This window comes from Amblyomma mixtum, chromosome 3 (genome assembly GCF_055824585.1).
Source record: "Amblyomma mixtum isolate Tamu chromosome 3, ASM5582458v1, whole genome shotgun sequence".
NCBI classification, from domain to species: Eukaryota; Metazoa; Arthropoda; class Arachnida; order Ixodida; family Ixodidae; genus Amblyomma; species Amblyomma mixtum.
In genome coordinates this window covers 163,759,426-163,782,409 of record NC_143014.1, presented here as the reverse complement: position 1 = coordinate 163,782,409, position 22,984 = coordinate 163,759,426, and the positions used below count along the sequence as shown (strand labels likewise).

At 49.1% G+C, this 22,984-nt stretch overlaps 1 long non-coding RNA gene and 1 pseudogene across 1 annotated transcript; both read left to right on the top strand.

The window, feature by feature from the left end:
- Positions 1–2,595: 2,595 nt before the first annotated feature.
- LOC149352587 (uncharacterized) lies at positions 2,596–22,470 on the top strand. Its single transcript, XR_016290819.1, has 3 exons — positions 2,596–2,899; positions 2,983–3,048; positions 22,120–22,470. It is a non-coding gene; the product is annotated as an uncharacterized LOC149352587 (long non-coding RNA).
- On the top strand, positions 5,307–6,250 carry LOC149352588 (uncharacterized; annotated as a pseudogene).
- Positions 22,471–22,984: the final 514 nt, after the last annotated feature.

Sequence of the window (22,984 nt, the reverse complement as noted above, 5' to 3'; positions counted from 1 at the left end):
TGTAGTTCCACAGACTCCTTACTCTCCTGATATGACCTCCTGTGACTTCTGGCTGTTTCCCAAAATCAAGAGGCCATTGAAAGGAGCGCGATTTCAGACAAGAGAGGACATTATGGCTGCAACGACAGCTGAGCTAAACTCCATTCCGAAAGGGGCCTTTTCGGAATACTTCCAACAATGGCAGCACCACCGGGAAAAGTATGTGGAGTCCCAAGGAGACTACTTTGAAGGTGATCAGGTTTCCAACGCTCCAGTTATGCCAGTTTTTTTTCTTCGGCAAAAGGTCGGATACTTTTCTAACAGACCTCGTATAATCGTAGAGTTGTGATAACGCGGTTTGCTAGCGTGTTTGCAAATTCTTAGCTTCGGATTCCCCCTGGCTATCCGAGCGCACGGTGATCTCCGTCGTTGTGTGTTCGCGAAGCGTTATTGCTTCTTGGATAGCTTCAGCCTCTGCTACAGGGATCGATGGCACCACCAAGTGTGCCATTCTTGTGGAATGTGGGCCCACGGCCACGGTTGTGCTGGTGTCCTCCGAGTAGCGGGCTTCGGTCTGTTGTGTGCCAGGCCTGGATTTCAGAGGTAGAGAGCTCTCGTAAGCCTTCCTTAGGTCCCTTTGTCCAGTCCATATTCCATAGTCCTTCCATTTGTCCATAGTCCATACTCTCCCCCTCTCTTCCACACTAGCCACTCATCGAATGGTTCCCGTGGCAGCCACTCTCCGGCTGCGCCCTCTTACGCTCTCGCAATACCCTCCTCCTCCAACGGTAACACCTTCTGGGTGGTAGCAACCATCCTCCGGTTAGGCATTCCTATACTCTCGCCATACACTCCTTCCGCGGTAACCATGCTCCAGTTGGGGATTCCTCCGCTTTCGCCTCACCTTCTTTCCACGGTAGCCACCTTCCGGACGGTTCCTGTGGTAAAAAAACCTCCGCTTGCACCTTCCAAGGCTCTTGGCATACCCTCCTCCTTCAAGGGTAACTACCCCAAGGATGGTTTCCGTGCATTCCTACGCTCTCGCTATATCGCCCTTCCTGCACTGTAACCATACTTCGGTTGGGGATACCTCTGCACTCGCGATACCCTCCTTCTTCCATAGTAACCACTCACCGGTTACGAATTCCTCCGTTCTCCTCATGCCCTCCTCCTTACATGGCCATCACCTCCATGGCAACGCACCCAATGGTTACAACGACTTTTTGGAACACCGGCGCAAACCGTAGGAACTGGCGCTTAACAGCTGTCGCTGTAAAAGGTTGTGTATTCTAACATGCACCTTCTCGGCTGGATTTCGTTGAGATTGTGAAGCATGGCTTCGTGTTCAGTATTACTGAAGACTGTGGTGCGGAGTTGTGCACAGCTTTTCGGCTCGTAGACATCATTCTGAATGTTTCGCTGACGACTGACGCGCTGGTGAAAGTCTATACAGTAGTGCACGCGAAGTGCCCATGATGTTTTATATGCTATTCGAGGTATTTCCACGAGTCCCTATAGGCAAAATGTCGATATTGGTCGTAGGTTTGTGACGGAGTTTGGAGGTTTCCCTGGTTTTGGTCTCGTGATTACGTATGCTTTCTACCAGAATGGGAGCAAGGTGCCTTTTGTCCAAGCTTTGTTGTGCTCTTGGAGGTCTCCGTTTTTTCCGACGAAGGTTTCGTAACATGCCGTAGGTGATGTGGCCGTGCCCTGGTGCCATGTTTTGTTTTTAGTTTTTAATGTCCTACTTGGAGTATTCTGTGTTTATGGCCTTGTCTGAATCTTCTCCGAGTGCTTTTCTGTCCTGCTTCTCTCAAGTTGTGGTTGTTCCACGCTATGGGGTAGAACGCATCTATGCATCTTGGATATTTTTTTTTAATTTCTTCAGTGGTGATTTTCGCAGCCATTTGAAGCTTCTTTAAGTAATACTTCCTATGTCGCTGTTCTAGCAAAGATCTCATAATTTGCCACTCTCTTGACGTATGAACCTGGCCAGGGACTCCGGAACATGGGGGGGCGCCCCCCCCCCTCCCAACTTTTTTCCAGGGGGGGGGGGGGGGGGGCAGCGCCCCCCATGGATCTTTCCCGATAGCTGATGCGGTTCGCCCGATCGGCGGTGCTCGCCGCTTCGGTCTAAGCACATAGACATATGCCAAACGTAGACTTATGCCGGTTGTTACATGGGGCTCGCCTACGACATCCCACCGCTGTCGCACGCTAGCCCCAAGGGTAGCGTTGACTTGGCGGTCCGGTGTCCCGCGGAGAGCATCGGCAGGTTCCGGCAAAGGACGATGGTATCGTCTAGCAAGAACAAGATTTATTACTGCATCACGTACAAACGGCAAGAGAAGCTGGCCCCAGAGAGAAATCTGACACGCCCCCACAGCAGGTGTCTCGACGGCGACCTAGCGGCGGGAGCATCCTTCAGAGGGAAAGGAGGAAGGTTCCGAAGACGGGCAGTTGTCGAACCAGGGGTCATGTTCAAGGAAAGCGTCGCTGACTCAGACCCGGCGGCGCAGTGATCCGGATCCATCCGGCCCGGGGCGAACACCCTCTCCCCGAGCGCCGTGCTCTCACAAGCGTTTGCACACACACACACACGCACGCACACGACGACACGTGGCAAGTGAATCTGTCTGGACACGATTCCCGAGACGGCTCTGGGCGGCAGTCGGCCAAGCGAATTGTCCATTGCTCGGAATGATACTCCTGCGTCCACTACAGCCGCCTTGATCTCGCACGGCGGTGGCGAAACGTAACGCAGTCTACTTGCACGTCTCTCATCCCTTGAGTGTATTTTTTAATAACTGCAGATTTGCAATGTCGCTGCCTCGGAAGATATCTGGGTCTCAAAAGAAGATCAACAACTTCTTCGTGCCTGGGGCGAAACGTTTAGGCCGTGGAAACGAGGTTGCACAAGGTATTTTGCATCACATTTTTTGTCACCTCTGTGATTATTGATGTGTTTCTAATGCCCCTTCGTATTTGTATTTTGGTTGGCAGCGGGAAGCACCTCTCATGAAAGTCAACCAGATGAGCGTGCGCGATAGGAGCAGCAAGTCATTGATGGTACGTTTTTGCGATGTTTTATTTCCACCGTGCTCTTCATGAGCCTTTCATGAACTTTTTTGCGTGTCATGCATGTTTTGCATATCTTGCTATATTTCTTTTTTTGAAAGAATACCGTATATACTCGTGTAAGGGCAGCCCCCGTGTAAGGGCCGCACCCCCAACTTGGCCGCCGGCAATTCGAAAAAAAAAAAGTGAGCCAAAAACTGTTTCATGCGTGCATAATTTTGGCCGCGTAAAAATCGCTACGACCACGAACGCGTCGTCCCGCGCGCCGTGCTCCGCCTGGAACCCCGCACACGCGGTCCGTCATCGACGCTAGCTCGCCCGGCGTTCGCACCAGAAAGGATTGACAAAACGTTATGCTGTGCAAAAGCTAGGATGGGGTGCAGGCGTGTTGGGTGTGCCTCACCATGCAAGAAAACTCGAGTGGCGCGTTTTTGGGCGGTGACGCGCCGCTCCAAGTCGTCACAAGCGCCGCATCTTAGGTGGGTCTTGACTTAGGATCACGTGAAATTTGCCCGTAAAGTAATTCAGTGATCAAGCAACCGCTAGCAACCTGTCTTACTGCGGGTGGTAATCGCGCAGATCGCGCGGGCACAATCTACACTTTTAATGCATTGTGCATTCGAAGGATTCGTCGCGCCTGCGCTAATTGGTCATAAAAATGGGTATCGCCGCGCAAAAAACGGACGGGTAATCGGGGCTGCGCTGTAGCAGAAATTTCTAGCGGAAAAACGCCGGTTTCATGTAAGGCCGCACCCCGCCTTTTATCTCACTTATTACAAAGATCCCAGCAACCGTAGCACAAGGTGGAGAGCCCGTCTTGGCAACAGACTGTGCTCCGATGGAAATCGCAAGCCATGATGACACGCCCCCCGGATGTTCGATCACTGCCGCCAAAGAGCTCCAAATTTCCAACGAACCAGACGAGAAGGTCCTGTAAATATGCATGGTTTGAGAAATTCACGTGGCTGTCGTACGACTACGAACGCGACGTCGTGTTTTGTAATTTGTGTCAAATAGCTTTCAAGGAAAGAGGAGAAAACGTTACAGTAGTGGAACTGTGTTTCATTCACAACGGGTTCAGTAATTGGAAAAAGGCTGTTGAAAAATTTCATTGTCATGAGAAGAGCCAATTTCACTGCGTTTCCGCAAGCCGCCAACTGTCGAAAAAATAAGGATTGTAGGTAGTGCGGCTATTATCGCAACACAGCAGCAGACAGCAGGAGGAAGCCAGGCAGGCACTGCGTGCAATAGTCAGTTCGGTGCGTTACCTATTCTGCACAGGTAAACCTTTACAAGGGCAAACCAAGGACGAAGGCAACCTTCTTGATCTGCTAGATGAACGATCGCAAGACGTGCCTGCTTTGAAGAAATGGCTGGAGAAGCGAGATAGGTGACTGAGCAGCGACATACAGAACGAGCTCATAGAAATTATGGTGCACAGCGTTCAGCGAGGCATCATCAAAGACATCAGATGCAGTCCGTTTTATGGAATCGTTGCTGACGGGACCACCGACGTAACAGGCAATGAGCAGTTCACATTTTGTGTGCGTCGGGTAGACGGGACAACACTGGAAGTTCGTGAGGAATTTCTTGGCATGTACAATGCACCAGACAGCAGAGCCGAGACGTTGTATAAAGCCTTGAGGGGCATGATTTTGCGTCTGGGCCTGGACTTTCAGAACCTAAGGGGGCACTGTTTTGACGGGGCCGCGAACATGGCAGGCAGATTTACTGGCGTGCAGAAAAGGAATACGGACTCCGAACCACGGTCAATATTTGTGCACTGCTGTAACCACTGCCTAGACTTGGCTCTCCAGGAGGTGGCAAGGAACTTCGATGTCATCGCCGATGCTCTCAACATTGTAAAGGATGTTTCCAATGCAATACTCGAATCGAAGAACAGGAAGACTGTTTAATCGAGCGCTGTACTTCCCCCGGGTAATGATGCCGGTGAGCAAGATTGTTTTAGACAGAACACCCTACTGCTACCACAGTGTCCAACGAGGTGGACAGTAAGAGTGAAATCAGAACTATGGAAGGTAAATAAAAGGGGATACTGCGCACAAAAAGACAAGAAGGTATACCACAACAAGCGCAGACTCGCGACTCGCGACAGTCGCAAGTCTGCGCGTGTTGTGTTACCTTCTTGTTCGTGTCTTTTTGTGCGCAGTAGCCCCTTTTATTTACCATGATTGACGGACTAGCCCAACAACGTACGCTCTTAAACTATGCAAGGGTGCAGTCAACTTTGCAGGAACTGGTGCAAGCTCAAAGCTCTCTCAGTGGCACCGGTAAGACAGCCTTAAAAGGATATGAGAAAGTATTAAAGAAGTTCGAAACTTTATTGGGCATCAACCTTTCTATAGCCCTGTTTGGCCCGTGCGAGGAATTAGCGAGGATGCTTCAACGCCCAGTTTACCGGGCTGCGGGAGCAAAAGAAGCAGCAGAGGCTCTTTGTGACCGCTTGTTAGGGCTGCGGTCTGACGCCTCATTTGACGTCCTGTGGCAGCGGACAAATTCAAGAGCAACAGAGTTAGGTCTAAAGGAACCTCGAGCGCCCAGAGTTTCGCAGCCGCCCAGAAGGCTTCAATTCACAGACAAGCCTGAGGAGCTTGCAGCGCTTGACAGCAAGTCATTACAGAGAAAAGAGTTTTTTGCCGCTATCGATCGTATTACCACTGAGATCCGACGGCGATTTGAACAGCCTGGCATGGAGCAGCTGATTAGCCTCGAGCGCATTTTGACTGACGCTACTGAAGGTCGAAACTTCGCGTCAAACGACCTAAATGAGCTTTTAGGAGCACACGCTGCAGATTCTGACATCAGCAGGCTTTCAGCGCAACTCGTGCTTCTCCCAACTCTCCTGCGTGACGAGGGTCCGGTCGCAAATGAACGCATTTTACAAATTCTGCAGGGGAAGTCGGCAGACAAGCGTAATATGATGGACCAGCTTGTCCGGTATCTGCAACTCGCGTTTTCTGTGCCTGCGTCAGCTGCTTCACGAGAGTGATCTTTCAGTGCTCTGAGGAGAGCAAAAACATTTCTGCGCAATCGAATGACGCAGAGGAGGCTGGCACACCTTCTCCTCCTCCACGTGCAGAAGAAGAAAGTTGCGGACCTGCATTTGGGTGCCGTTATGAAAGAGTTCGTATCTAGAACGGCAGAATGAACAGCAACCTTCGGCCTCCTTTGAAAACCTCTCCTGCCCAACGTTCTCTTGTCATGCTAGCCTTAAGCTCGTCAGTCTGCGGTACTATGGCTTTGTACCTAGTGCCCACTTTCATGTCTACTTGCATGAATATATCAGTTCACATTTGCTTCAGTGCGAGCGCGAATTCAGAAATATTAAAAATGTTTTTTTTTTTCGCAGCTTTCGAATCCGTTTACTCACTTGCGCGGTCTGCGCAGGTTTCAGTAATTATGAAATGTCCAACCATTTTTAAAGTGTATATACAAATGTAGAATAAGCGAGGATGCAATTATGTAAAATTGAAACAGCTACAATGAATTAAAACATTAATAATTAATAAGAAGTTTGCAGGAGTCAAGTGGATGCAGCTAGCACAGGACCGGGTTAATTGGAGGAATGTGGGAGCGGCCTTTGCCCTGCAGTGGGTTTAGTCCGGATGATAATGATGATGAAGCAAAGACAATACTTGCCCCCCCCCCCCTCCCAAAAACCTTCCAGAGTCCCTGAAGCTGGCCATTCATGTCTGCGCATTCTTGGAGCCAGTTCTTGCATGGTAGCCAGCTCATTTGCGCACTGTTGTGCCTCTGTGGTAAAACTGTCAAGCAGCGTGCGCCTTTCATTATTTCGGTTGCGCTTCCAGGCACGCACCGCTTTCCTTCTACTTCTGCAATGGTCAATAGGTGCCTTTCTATATAGGCGTGTTTATCTGTGCGAGTGCTTTCTTTAGATTAATCTTTGATTGCTGTTTGAATTACTTTCCTCTAGTTTTCGATGTCAAGACATTGGTGTCAATTTATTCCAGAGATTTTCTGTCTTTTGTCCATTCGCGAGATGAGTGGTGTGGTTCGTTTCGCTGCGCGCTTGCCTTCTGCGTTCTGCTGACACTAGCTCAAGCTGGATAATTCTGTGATCCCTTCCTGAGCTTTCTAGAGTGCTTTCCCAGCAGACTTTGTGGTCTCCTCTTACCGAAGTCACGTTGGGGTTAGTGTCAGTTTCGTTTCGTGAACCTTTCCTAGTGGGTTGTGAGGTGCCACTAGCAGAGTCGCGGTTGATCTAGCACTTCTTTCGAGCTTGTGACCCTCCGTGCTGGTGTTGTACCCCAGCTGGTATTCGGCCTAGTAACGCCTCCGAGTTGTACAATGGTGTTTCGATGGTTATGTTTTATAACCTCCTGCAGGGGTGGTACATTTTGTCTATAGGCACTGGGAGTACAAAAAATTCAGGGGGCACTTTGACTGTCCAAAGTGCGTAGAGGCGAAAGTGTTTTCCGCACCACTTTGCCTGTGTGACACTGGTGGCGTCACCACTGGATGACGTCGCACATAATTGATGACGAAGTAATGACAAATCACTAATTAATGACTAATTACTGATTAATGACTAAGTACTAATTGACCGGTAATTAATGACGCTTAAGCTTCGCCTTTAGGAGTGGAACGCGACAGCGTGTTGTAGCGCTGCCAGGGGGTCCACGGAACGCCACCACCCGTTCGGCGCGATGCCTTGCCCTTTGAACGCAACGCTTTTTGAGGAAAGGAAATGGCGCAGTAATTCTCTGTCCTCTCGGTGGACACCTTAACCGCACCGTACAGGAAGGGAGGAAGTGGGAGTGAAAGAAGAAAGAGAAAGAGGGGCCGTAATGAAGACACTGAAAATTGTATTTGAGGAAAGGAGTAACTGCCTCACATATTTCGGTGGACACCCGTCAAAACGCGGACACATCTGCCGACACGGCTGCTAACGACAGTATGAGGCATTAAAGGCTTTCGTCTTAATATGTGTTTAATATTCTCAATATCAGAAACAGCACAAGGACGGGATGAAACGTCTTACATCCAGGAACATAAGTTTTTATTTGGACAAACTATCATCTTCAACAATAATGGCCGTATGTGGCCACTATTGTTGTTTTCGATGGTTGGTTTTGATAATTTTTCTTTTTGTGGGTTAGGCTCGATTTTTCGTAGCCGGGAAGTTTAATATCCACGATTCTCGCAGGGCTGATATTTGGCTTCGAGTTTGTGATTTGCAAGAACTACAGGAGCACGTACTCTTTTTTTCGCTTTCTCTGCAGTTGCACTGCCATAATGCGATGTTGATTTGCGTGCTAAATTCTTACTTCTTCGGGTTTTATCCATGCTGCTCCTTGAGGCCTTCTGCGCGGGTGGAGGTGCCCACCTGAGAGATGTAGGGCGTTCGTTGGCAGTGGGGAACTCGCAGCTCGTTTGCGTGGGTTTTGGAGAGCTGCGGCAGCAATTTCTATTTTTCGGATTGTCAATCGTCTTCGTTGATTCTGGCATTAATTTCCTCATTCTGTTCAAATAGTGTTTGCGTGAGTTTGCCTATGCGTTGCATAACACTCTACAACGCTTGCATGCAGGTTTGAATGGTAGAATGGTGTTCATATGTTGGTCTGCATTGGCTGGCAGGGCTTCAATTTCTTAGGAAATGCCCGTTCTGCATGCCTACCTGCATTGTCTGAGAGGAGTTGGATGTGGAGGGTTTGTCCTGATCGTTTTGCAAAACATGCCTGAAATGGTGCAGGCAAACACATTTAGAACGTTGGGTAATTTGTGGTGGGATATGCTGGTCACCTGTGCGTTGGGTGCGGCGGGTTGCCTGGCAGGCTCTGCTTTTATGCGAAGCATACTACCACTTCAGCCCTTCACCGTGGTTATGCGCCTCCAAATCACGTGATACATGACGTCACACCACGTGACACGATGACGTCACGACAGTAGAGAAACGGGGGCCCACCGCGCGCCGTCGCTGTGGTTGTGCGCCTCCAAATCACGTGACACGATGACGTCACGACAGTGGAGAAAATGACGTCACACCACGTGACACAATGACGTCACTACAGTGGAGAAACGGGGGCCCACCTCGCGCCGTCGCTGTGGTTGTGCGCCTCCAAATCACGTGACACGATGATGCCACACCACGTGACACGATGACGTCACGGCAGTGGAGAAACGGGGGCCCACCTCGCGCCGTCGCTGTGGTTGTGCGCCTCCAAATCACATGATACATGACGTCACACCACGTGACACGATGACGTCACGACAATGGAGAAACGGGGGCCCACCTCGCGCCGTCGCTGTGGTTGTGCGCCTCCAAATCACGTGATACATGACGTCACACCACGTGACACGATGACGTCACGACAGTGGAGAAACGGGGGCCCACCTCGCGCCGTCGCTGTGGTTGTGCGCCTCCAAATTACGCGACACGATGATGCTTCGCATTCTCCAGGCTTAACCAAGTTAAGCCTCAGCCATTTTTTATGACGTCATCTGGATTCATGGTCCTGTGTTTTGGGTGGGCTCTCAGATGGGATTTTGTAGGCCTTTGTGACTGGTTCCCGTGTTCTGCATGGTCTCTCGAATTCTGCTGTGGATTCGTTTGGGGCTGCGCAGTGCTGCCAACCCTAGGGATTTTCCCCAGATCTAGAGAATTCAAAGTTCGTTTAGGGGAAAAGGGATTTTTTGTATAATCTAGAGAAATTTCATTTGCTCGGAGAATTATATTTTTTATCCCTGAAATTGTGAAGACAGTTCAAGCTTTTCATTGTTTTTTTCTCTACAACTGACGGAGGCCCGCACAACACCGCCGCGCGCTCGAGTAAAGCCTGTTTCACATGGAGGTGAAAACGCTTTGTTGCTGCAGCGCAAAAGCTGTTTAGAGCCATCGCGGCGGCTCCAGCAGTCAGAGCGGCGATGTTCCAACAAGTAACAAATTTTTCGCAGCGCTGCGCGGCTGAATTTTCAGGCGGTTGCATGCATGTGAACCAGCCTTTACACGGACGTAGTCAGGCGTGTTTGGTCCCTGACGTGGCCAGTGGCACCCGCTGATATGATCTGGCGCTGGTACACAGTCTTCCCTCAACACGCGCGCCCCTTGTATTTGGAGCTCGCTGCACAACGTGAAATTCGTATTCAGTAAGCATATCTGCATGTTTGTTTTGATAGCTAGGAAAGAACAAGGGTGCCATTTTTTTTTATAAAGGAGCGCCGTGTTGGAAAGCTGATCTAGTCTAAGGGAACAATTCCTAGTTCACCCGCCGCGGTGGCTCAGCTTTTATGGCGCTCGGCTGCTGGCCCGAAAGACAAGGCTTCGATCGCGGCCTCGGCGGTCGAATTTCGATGGAGGCGAAATTCTAGATGCCCGCGTACTGTGCAATATGAGTGCATGTTGAAGAACCCCCAGGTGGTCGAAATTTCCGCAGCCCTTCACTATTTCATCCCTCATAGCCTGGGTCGCTTTAGGACGTTAGGCCCTCCAAAATCATAAACAATAATTTTCAGTTCCACCACGACGAACAAATTGAGTTGAGGTTACAAGAGGCATACAAAAGCCAATCACTGCTTCATTGTTTTAATTGTATCAAACTGTTACGTCAGCCACCCTCTAGAGCAATCGCAGCAAATGAACAAGCAGCTTTTATATCGCAGTTTCCGTACACTCCTCAAGCGACCTCTAGGCATTTTGTACATGGTATCGTGCGGCTGAAGTCTAAATCGACACAACATGAGGGGAAAAAAATTCAGTAAATTCCGCATGCCGATGCATGTTTACCAATATCTTCCGTACAGTTAAAAAGAAAAGCTATATACGACATAGAGCCTTTAATTTGTAATTTCCAAACAGCGCTACGGTTTATCTTGTAGCTTATTAGAAGTTCATTTTACATCCTTCATTTCAAATTTATAGCTAATTTGCTTACCAACGTCTGGTAATAGGGTAGCTGCCTGATAAAACTTGCTAGTGAACTACGCATAAATATACAATTTTACGATCTACAACTGAACACTATTTTTCGCATCTATAGTCGGATACAACTTAAGTCTGCAGTGAAGCTCCGCCCACATTCAGCCTCCGCGCACAGAATTCTTCCACGACAAAAAAGTAGTCCGCTTTTTAAACGTTTCTCGTTACCTAACAAGAAACTTGTCACAAGAAAAGAAGTTATGAGCTCTTGAATTTTGGTACGTGGATTGCTTGATATAGTCAAACATTAAAAAGCTGATTTCGTTTACTGCTGCGATTGGCCAGCGGAGTAATACAGGACACTGCGGGCCGCGGCCCAGTGTTAGCAACTGCTGTTTTTTTTAAGTTGTATCCTACTATAGGGAAATCTAGAGATTTTTTGGTTGCAAATTGGGGGAGAAGCGGCTCTGGAGGTTGGCAGCACTGGGGCTGCGTAGCGAGTCGAAGCGACTGTTCATGGGAACACTCGGCCAAGCTTCTTCGCCAGCTTGTGTTGTACTGTGCTCGCTGTTTCCTGACGTTGGCGTGTCTTTGCTGCTTTTTCAGCTTCCTGGCGTGCGGGGCAGGTTGGCAAAGTGGGAACATGCTTACCGTGACAGTTCTGACAGGCTTACATTCGCGGGGCAGTCGGGTCCTCATCGCCGGTAAATTTCTTAAACTGCATATTGAGCCATACCGTGTAGTTGTCTTGTTTGGGCAAACGCCAGCGCGATGTAGTTAGGCATCACGTGTGCTTCGTGGCCTGGAGGTGCACACGGGGATTGCTAGGTGGTTGTAGAAGGCGTAGCGCAGCAGCGCACATTCCATGCGCCTTGCGCTCAGGAATTTGTGGAGTCCTAGATCTCCAAATTTCGTCGTATTTTTTCCTCCGACACTGGAATTCCACAGGCAACTTCTGTGGCGTTGATGACCTCGTAGGACGTGGTGGGGTAGTCCTTTTTGGGAAGATGGTCACTGACTGGATGCGCAGAAATTTTGTCGCAGCTGAGGCTCGGTGCGTGTCACTGGCAAGTACATTTCGGGTTTGGCGTATCTTCAGGGAAATGTCCTTTTTTTGCTCGTTGTCTTGCTGGCTCCGAGCAAGACTTCCATTGATGTTAGCGGGGTTGGCATTGTTGGCCAATTTCATGATGATGGTGCAGCTTCAGCTCTGTCGTGGTGAGCCGACCGCTCTCCATTCTTCTACGGGTGCGTTATCCATGTTTGCTGGCATGGCGGCGATGTAGCGAGCCAGAGGCCCTCCGCAGCGGCCCGACGAGCGCAGTGGGCTTTAGAGCGCGCGGCGCCTCAGGAGGCCCAGACGGGGGCGGCGAGGCGAAGGTCTCGGCTTTCAAGCGTTGCGCGGAGCTATCGGAGGCACCTCTGGCCCGGTCGGGCGCAAGCAGGGTTCTCGTCTCGAAAGCCGCGCTGCTTTGGGAGCTACGCTCTCGTGCGCAGTGAACACAACACTAAATACCCAGATTGATAGGAGACTCTCTTCAATCGACGGGTTTGCCACTAGGCTGAAGTTTAGAAAGGGGACGAAGACGACGCACGGCTTGTTCGCCAAATTGCTTTCCGAGTTCGACCAGGTCATGGCGTAAAAGGAAAAGGAAGCTCATGCTCGACTTAATTGTGTGCGGCGCACTACGTGCTGCCTTCCTGGACTACGGTGATCATGCTCCTCTGCCACAGTATGCAAGAGCAGCCATTGGACATTTACGTAATTCACGCGCTCAAGGTGTCCTATTGGTAAGTGCGTCACCCAAGCAAGCTGTTTGTAATGGACACACCAGGTGCAATCATCCCGGTAAGGATGTCTTAGCTCGCCGCCATGGAAATGATTCTACACAGAGTTTATGGACCCAGAAAGGATAATGGACGCTGCCGACTGCCCACGCGGCCAGACTCGAGTAGATTTGTGACCTGTTCGTTACTGCACAGCTGGCCGGATCTGTGCCGCCTGGGACGACTTCGTTTGTACTGATGTTGATGACATCGCAAAGATACACACTAAGCCATACTGTGCGAAGTATGAGCACACCTCAACTGCCACGACTGATGAAAGCGACTACACCAAGTCCGATCAACCACCAGATGCTGTAAACACTTCAAGCGTGATTTGTTATATCATGTAAATAAAGCAGGCCGCTGGCAACAAGGGTTTTGGCGGGTAGCACATGAAAGCGGAAAACGTCGTGATAGTTGTCGCTTTCGAGAAGCACACGAGCATACTGGATTTTTCAGCAATATAAAAGCCATCTTTGTCTGACTTTAGATTCCCACAGTAATAGAGAAAGTCCACTTACTCCGAACCTGGGATACAACGAACGCAATGCGCGTGACCGTCAGGTTCGTTACAAGTGATCTCGACTGTACGTAACAAAAATATAAAACACTGAGCAATGCGGGACAAAGTAGAACTGCGCTGTGCATGTGAAACTTGTATGTCTTGTGCCTTGGTTCATTGCGCAGTAATTGTTTCATTGCTACTGACCTTCGGCACTGAGCCACTGCTGCTGCTCTTCTGGCTTCCTATTCGCACAGCAGCGCAAAGCCTGCCAACGTTAGAGATAACCTGGACCTCACCCCGGGGCTAGTCACATGGCTGAACTAGGGAGAACGGCAAGACACCATGGCATAAGCAGTTGCACAGGTACTTTGATCCTTTGCAATTGATCCTTGCTCTGCAAACTGCATTGCGTTTCATCTGTCGCGATTATCAATATTCCCACCTGACCCAAGGGGCAGTTTCACCAGTCCGCTGAGTGCCGCAATACTGAGAGGCTTGGCGCTCGTTTTGCTGTTTTATATTGTGCTGCAGTTCACCGAATCTTTTTTTTTTGTCCCATCTAGTTGCTTCGACAAATGCAACTCGGCTATATAAGTAGACAGATTTTGTGAACAAGTGAAAGACGGCATCCACCGCAAACAACGTTCGACTCAAGCAAATATCTACAGTGTGTGTGTGTGCAGCATGTAGACATCCTCAACGACGATTAAAAGAGCACAATGTTTATTTACAGCAGCTTTTGGCACAGACTCATCTGTATGATACGCACTAAACACACACACGCTCACATACAAAAACGCGCGGAGGGGAACAAACGGGACAGACAGAAAAAAATATCCATGTATTCGTACAGATATATCACAACGTCGGGACGTAAGTACACTGGGAGATGAGGGAAAAAAAGGTCGGGATGGCGGGAAAACGTTGTGTAACACTGCACAGGCCTGGCAGCAACAAGCAACAACTGAATAAAGCGCGAAAGAACACAACGAACTGGACGCCGCGGCAGCGCGTCGCATTTCGTTTGCGTATACCAGATGTGTTTGCACCAGCGTCGCTCTTGAAGTAAAACGCATCGGTGTGACAAGAAAAAGAAAAAAAAGGAAAAGAAATGAAAGGGTTGGATGATCCTCCACACAGTGGCCAAATGCAACGACAGACACAAACTCCTCCCTCAACGACTTCAACCTGGCGCTCAATCCCTTCACGCAATGCATTCTGATGTTACACATCCCTAGGTGACCGAAGGCAGCGCAACCAAGAACTGGCCGAAAGCGATACTGCCACAAACCGTTGAAGAAACGAGATGCTGCGACGTGACACCCCTGCTAGGCCGCCCCAGGCGTTCTCGAGCCCTAACCGCCACAATGAATCTTTTACCGCCGCGTTACCAGAAATGAGAGCTGACTACCACGGCCAGTTCTCTGTTGCGCCGAAACCGGCACGATCCATCCCCCACAGCCTCGCACCTGTCCCTTCAGAACCTAACACCCCAAGGCTACACGCATGCACATGACCCAGGCAAACCATTCTTCGCTGCCCTCGTAGAAACATCGGCTGGAGCAGTGTGGCGGCGACTGCGCTGCTCCCGGTCGAAAAACACACAGCAAATATAACATGTTTAGACTATCAATAACCGCACGCGTATTGCTGCGCGCATAATCGGACGAGTTGGTTCGAACACGCGAATTTCACTCTACGGCCCGGAGAGAGGCCCCGAGCACGTACAGAGCCGCCAGCTTGCCTCTCGCCACCTTGCGGTCCTCCCTCCTCTGCCACACTGCAGAGCGGAAATCGGGCGTACAGTGCGCTCTTGTCACATGTGGTGCCAATCAACGCGTGCTCCTTCATTGTCTGCAGAGACATTACACCGCACTTCCAGCACACTGCGCATGCGCGAACGTGTTTCGGCGCACCTCCTGACAGGTCGAAATGTGGGTAATGCACTGAAATTACATGACGGGCTTCAGCACATGCGACCCGCACACGGTGCTGACTGCGCGGCTACCGAACATGCTGGGCGGTGAAGGAAATTTCTCGCGCCACGTGACCATCGCCACCCGATTTCTCGCTAAACTCTGTCTCGCTAGCTTTGTGCAGCACAGCAGGCCAAGAACGCGAAGAATGAGCGGGGTCCGTCAGATTGCAGCATTGTTACGCTAGTGGTATGTTTGAGAGAAAAAAAAAACTCGCATGCGAACAGGGTTTCGTCCCGCCGCATGTGCCTCATTACCGCGATTACCTTCCCCCATCCCGTACTTTTTTTGTATGCTTCGCACGAAATCAAATGCGTCTCGGAAGCATGGCTAGTTCTGCGGCACCGACTGGCTGCCAACAGGCCCACATGCCGCTGCCGCGGAGCGAAGCACCGTTGGCGCACTACGTTTCGATACCCTGATGGACCGGTCCCAAAAGCCAACGCTGCTGCAGCAGAGCGAGCAAGCTAGTGAGACGGAGTCATACTCTGTGTTGCAGGCGAGAGGTACGAATTTAGACAAAACTTGGCAGCGACGTGCAATATCACCCCCCCCCCCCCCCCCCCGGCCATCCCCACCGAATCACCACCCAACTACGACACAGATGACAGTTTTACTTCGGCTGCTTCAGCGCGCAGCGTCAATTCGTGTACCGCCCTGTGAGCGCTGGCCCATCTGCAGTGTGCACCTTGCACGATGTCAGCCTGCGTTTCCGATTATGTCACGGACGAAACCGATGCAACAAGATCTGGTCTGCTGCATAAGCGGGCCTTTGTGACTCGGATTGCCCGAAACCTACCTCATCCAACAGTCTACTGCGGGGAAAAAAAAAAAAGGAAAGACCTACTCTGACTCTCGCTTACGCGGCCACGGAGGGACCATCTCAGACAGCACGACGCGTTTGCTGCATCCGCACACACAAATGAACCTTCACTCCTAGAGACAGGCCCTTCGCGAGTGTTCTTGAAAGCCCCTGCTTAACTTCTTGCACACAAAAACGGCCGACCGGCCGGTCGGTCGTCGCGACATAAACCAAGTGCCACTTCGGCCCCTTTTCGTGAAACCGGTCAACACTCGTATCAAAGAAGAAGAAGAAAAAAAAAAGAAAACGCAGTAGAAAAAAAAAAGATGTTCGCGAAGCGCATCCATCAACAAGAGTTCCACAGCCATGCTGTGCGTAAGGCCGGTAGCCAATTTCCAAACGTAGCTGGCATCCGGCACTTTCAACACTCCTTGAAGCAGACGGCGACGACACAGCACAGAAGTTCCGAGGCCGCACTTCGCCGAAAAAAGAAAACAGCGAACCAATCACGTCGCAGTGAAGTAACGTCCATAGGAACGTCATCGTTGCGTCATCACTCGGTGCGCTGGGAAGTGGGCCAGCTGGCATTCCTCGACAACCTCGAGTTTGTGCGCGGCCAGACATGGTTCCAACAGTAATGCACGCTCTCTCTCTCTCTCACACACACACACACAGACAGACACATGCGCACGCACGAGTGACATCTATGGCTGGCGTACGTCGCTTGAAGTCGCCCGTTCCGCCGTCGACCGTGACACAGCGGGCGACCCACGTCTCCGCCGAAGGTGAGAAGATTCGACTCTTGCAATGTTACACTGTACACTGCCACGTGTATGGCACCACCACGAGCTCCAAGCACGGTTGGCACAAATCTCCCACCACATACACCGGCTCACACAGACAGCCTATAGATACGCTGGACAACCTGGCGTCAAGCTTTGTCTGCTTCTACCCGAGCATGCAAATTCTGCGACGTCTGCATGCCAGACATCTGTGGTCACAGACGTACTCGTTGCTACCCGTTGAATGAGCCTGGGACCAAAATGGGAGGAGCTCAGTTTGCCCTTAATGGCCACTAACACCTGCAAACAGAGCAACACTTACAGGAGATATTTTTTGCTCTTCTTCACAAGACTTGGTTACTCTGCAGCCGGCAGAGCCCACAAAGGGACTCAGCTAAAAGCACTTCAGACATGTCGCCGTTCTTTCGTCTGCGTTATGTAGTCTCCACACTATATCGGCAGTGGGCGTTTTTGATTTGTCTCTCGCGCGACCGTTTCGCTCCGCCATTGCACAAGTCCACGCTGTGCACTGTCCAGATAATTTGAGTCGCTCGTCAGCGTTGTCTGTACAATAATGTCACCTGCCTTTCTTTTGTGCTACAGACCGCAAGGCCTGCAACCTGCTTTTCAACCAGCGGTGCTGTGCGCAACACGCGATCTGCAAGGCTTCGCAGCAGAAAGGGGACAAGTTCGCAGGGCTATGGCTGCGTCCTCCAAGCATGTTCGATCCTAGCTCGCTGATCACAGCCCCCATACTCGGATACAAGCAGACAAATGCTTCCCAAGGCCACCAACAGTGTAGTGCCAACGGTCCCCCTCCACGTGTCTCGTGCCGAATGAACCAGGATCGATGAATGAAAGGGCGAGGGATATGGGAGAGGGGGGGAGAATGGCGAGATGCACAAACGAAAGCAGGCACTTTTTTTTTTGTTTTAGTTTCTCTCTCTCTCCCTCACACACAGACACAGGTTGACAATATGGACTACGCGACCTGCGATGCACTAGGTTCGCCCGACGTTGGGCATCCTCCGTCTGTGCGATTGTGACGATTAGGAGGCCTATAAGCTCCACATAAATAAAATAAGACGGAGTCTGACACCAGCAAGAATATTGTTTCTTCAGGTAAGGCTGCTGTCATACATACAGCCTCTGACCATATGAGGTAAAAACCAAAGCAGACAACGGCACAGGGCTCAGGAGCTGGCGCACCACGTTCGTCGCATTGCAGGCTGCGTGGCGTTCACAACACACACACACCCCAAAGGACAAAACAGACATGCCCATTGCAGCAGCCCACCAATTCCTGCTCCGGCAAGATGACAACAGCCATAGATGAAGGAACATGTGTGCGCAATTCAACTGTACACCACGTCCAAGACGTGAACTGCGGCTCAATACACGTACACTAACATCCGTACTTCACATAAAAAAAAGCGCACAATCCAGTGTGCGCACTAAACAGGCAGGTCACGGGTTATCGTTTGTACACGTAACAGGCACACTAATACAAGAGCACAGGGTTACACTTTCATTCGCAACTCAACCAAGGTACATAAATTAGCTAACTGCACAGGTTTTGTTGTAGCAAAAAATAAAGAAGCACAGAATGTGGAAATATCCAGCTAGTGTGCAATGGGAGGTGCACAATGAGACTGCAGAAGGCGAATGTGCGACATTCCCCCCGTCGTCAGCAGTGCAGATTCTTGCCATGATTGCTCTAAACTGTCGCAAACAGGTGCAACTACGGTGGCCACACCAGGAAACTGAGAGAACGACATTTCTGCAATTGCTGAGAAGTCATCCATGGAAATTTGAAACTGCTCAATTCGGAACTACAAAAACAAAACGCAATCATATCAGAGGTAGACAGCACACGCCCTCGTCAGTTTCCCTGTTCCCTCTGCCTGCAAAGCACCTCAACTCCCCTTCCCGAACCTCAATTCTTCTAAGGCGTGAAAAAGGCGCACATGTAGCTTAAGCAGCATTGGTGCCCCCCCCCCCACCTCAGCCAGAGAAAGACCCAATCAGATGAAGCGTGCAAATGGCGAGACCTCGCACTGCTGCTATTGGCAACACAACATACCTTGGCTCTGGCACACGCCACATTTTCACTGTTATCATCATATACACAAACCAAGCAGCTGCCTCGCTATGTCATCTGAAATTCTGGCCTATTTTGAGTGTCTGATGTGTGAACAAAAAGCAAAAAACTGCCACCGAGTTTGGGACCCATTCTGTGGTCCCTTCCAAGAAGCCGTAAATAAGCGACTACAAGGAAATGCAAATGATGCTCGCTTCTTTTAGCTTAAATTTATAATTTTCATCAGTCTATGACATACATCTGTTGACCACGATTTCTAATGGCTAGTGCCTGATCGAACGCCTTGTCAAGGTACTATGTATGCAATAGGCACAGTGCAGCAACCGGCCAATTTTAACCGACACCTTTCAAAAAACCTTTCTACCCTTTTTAGTTTCGCACAGAGACCACACCTTGATGTCTACTTCATTTCGTAGCGGTACTTGCCTGGATCATGTGGTAGGAAGGGAAAACCTCCATCGCCTGCAAGACCAGCCTTGCCTTTGAAAAAATGCATTCAGGCATAAATCAGCTTCCCCTTTGGACAGGGGCAGCAGCGGTCGTCACCATACGAGTAACTTGGGAGTGAACCAACACAGCCATCCACTGGGAAAACAGAATAAGTAAACCTGCCACTGGTCTGACAGCGCATTCAGCTAGCCAGTGCCACCAGAACATTCGACTAGCTGAACTCACTCTCCACAAATGCACGTTTTTTTTGTTTTTTTTACTACGTGAAGCAGACCACATATTGCACTATCAGTGCGTGATTTGAGCGCCAACAGGTTATTCTCAGTTCAGTTCTAATTCTAAGTTCAGTTTCACCAGTGCCAGGTGTGGCTATCAATGCGAGTGGCACTTATAAAAGAGTAAGCAAAATTAAGCAATAATAAGCAAAAAGTACATAAAAACGACTTTAATAGGCAAGGTGGCACTCTCCACTACCCCGATTCAAAGGGATGCCAATAGTAGCTATCTAGCATTCGGGCATCATGCAACAACTTTTTAATGCAGCACATTTCAAGTCTGAAGCCAGCACAACGCTATGTGTATAGAACATCACTGGATATATTGATCCAGTACGAAAGGATGACGGGGTCAACGTAAAACACAGACACTTAATTTCTGAGATCTAAGCAGGGGGGGGGGTTACAGCTTCTAAGACGAGGGGATTGTTTCACTGCTTTGCAGAAGTAAAAAAAGAAATGAAGGCACTATTGCGGACTTAAGTAGAGCTTCTAGGAATTTCTTCAGTGTCAGATATCTTGGCTAATACATACCACCACTGATACAACCAGCAAGTGGTCAGCAGCTCTGCAAGGAGCTGCAAAGCAAACGCAGGGTGCGAAAGAGCTGAACCTACAACTGCATGCTAAGAGGCCTTCCACAATGCCGGTGAATGTTACTTTAAGATTTTATGGCGGTTCTGTGTACTTCAACTCTTCAACTTCACTTCAACTAATTTGCTAAAAGGCAAAAGGGGAGTCTCAATTTCAGTCGCAATGTTAAAAAATCACCAGGAGGTTAATTCTGGATGCAGTCCACAAACTTATGCTCGATTTTTTTTTTTTTTCGCTAATGTGCACACTTTTTTCTTAATTCACCATCATGTGCCTGTGCACAACTCCGAAATTAAGTGTACTTAAACACTGAAGACAATTTTTTTACAAAGCAGAATTAATTTGATTAAAAACATTCACAAGTAATTGCAACATTTGCTGAAACAGAGAGCTAATGACCCTAATACAATGACCCTAATACAGATCCATACATTTCAATTTGGTACATTCTCTATTTAGGCCAGTGCCTTTGAAGATTGAACAGTTCACACATATGCTGTCAGCCTGAACATATGCTTGGCTCTGAATGTGCCGAATGAATGGTTCACTTTTACTTCCAGGCACTGGTATCAGTACAAGGCACTTCGGCATTCAAATACATAAGTGTGCAAACCAACCATGGCAACACTTCCAGAAATGCAAGGACCACACATTGTGAAAGTGGGCCAAAAGGCAAAGGGTTGCACAGTTCCTTAGCATCTGATGCCATTTGGCCACGGAAGATAGAGTTAAGCAACAGCAAGCCACAAGAACCACAACTGACTACAGTATTTGCAAGTCTATTGCCAGTCTATTAGCCACACTCATTTTCCAAATTTTAAGAAAAAGTGTGCACATAAGCACCGCATTTGTTTTAACAGGTGGTGCAGTGAAACAGCATGTACTCAAGAGTTCACGGATATGAAGTCTGTCTGAAAACATCCAAGGTTCAGCGGCACCTCTGTAACCCATGGCTTGATTTCTGACTCATTAGGCCACATGTCCTTTTTGTTGCTAAAGTGGCAGCAAGACACCACAGGATGAGGTGGTGCAGTCACCAGCAACGCTACAGAATGGCAGCATGACTTGTATCAGCCCGTTTCATCTACTTCCAGCCTGATCACTCGGTTTAGAACGGATCAAATAATTCTAAAGCCTTGGGCACAATGCCATGGTGGAAACATATACAAAGCTCCGGGTACCATCAGTTATTCATTTTGAATTTGATGTCTAAGTTGAAAGCCATCTGGTTCAAGGACATCTCACAGCCAATTGTGCACACAAAACCAATAGCAAGGCTAATGCAAACACAGTACAGTCCCCTCTAGCATTGCCAAATGAAGTAAACACTGAGCCACATGTTACATGTTTCCCAATAGTGAATACGGCCAGACACTTTCCAGACGAACTTGACCACCACTGGGTAAGCCACTTTTCACCTATCTAAACATTCTACTCAACTGTGGTCAGCAATAAAAATGATAGGCTGCACCCACCAGCATCAAAGTTTGAGTGGGTCAGGAGAAAAAAAACTCACAAGTTCATCTTTGCCCTACACAACGTCCATTATTCCAATAACTTAAATTATATTCAAAAACTTATAGCCACAGGCTGGGTTCCATTGTTACTTTTAAACAATATTACTGAAATATTACTGAAAGCCACAGAGCCAGAATCACTGCCAAGCATTACAGATGCTTATATGACAGCTTCCTTGAACTCTGAAACTGCTGCTTCCACACAACACTGCAGTTTTTGTACAAAAAAAAACATATTAAAATTAAATTCAGTCTATCAACATGAATTTCAAAATTTTAAAACTTCTACGCAGAAGACTGTTCTAACAGGGCACCCTACAATGTTTCTTTCTACAGGTAAGCTGGAGGGCATTCCCTGTATGACTGCTACCCTCCCACCACCTCCGCCCTTGTTCTACCAAAGACTTGTCAACAAACTCCAACTCTGCACCACTTACTAGCAAGTATACATGAAGAATGAATGAGCAATTCTTTGGGCAAATAACCCAAGTTCACTGCACAGCACTTCAAGCACCCATTCTGCCCACGGCGCATCCTTTGCTAAGCCCCAGACGCAAGTTGTCGAGCTGAAGCTGCTGCCATTTATGGTGACATGTGCTAGTCCCAACCTAATAAAGCAGTGTCACATGTTGAAGGTAGGGGGTGTGCTGCTACACTTTAATGACTCGTAGCTTGCCCCTAACAGTAACCAGCACTAAAAAGGAGAAAAAATAACACCTACATGCCTTCCTAAAGGTTGATGCATCTACAACCCAGGCAACAAATGCATACACTGCCCCACACTAACACTGGACCTTTGAGAGACTGAAGGGCATATCCAATTTCGATGTCCACAGAAAACCACTCAGCAACACTGGGTACAGAAGTAAAAATTAGCAAGTGGGCTTCACTCACATTTGCCAGCTGCGTTTGTGCATACAAAAAAAAAAAAGAGGAATGGGGCAATCAAAAAACACTGAAAACAAGTGCTGCATGAGAGCACATGCTTTATCTACTCTCTTTGAGCTCAAGATTTTGCAGTGGAAGGGCACTAAACTTTCTCTCTCAACAGTGCACTTTATCAGTAGAGTGACTCAGTACCTGGACCAGCTACATAAACCACGCAAGAGTACAGGCCCAGACTGAAATAAGTTTCCTTCAGGTATGTAAAGCCAAAGCACTCGTAACTAAAACAATTTCATAAAAAAAAAGGAGCCCCTCC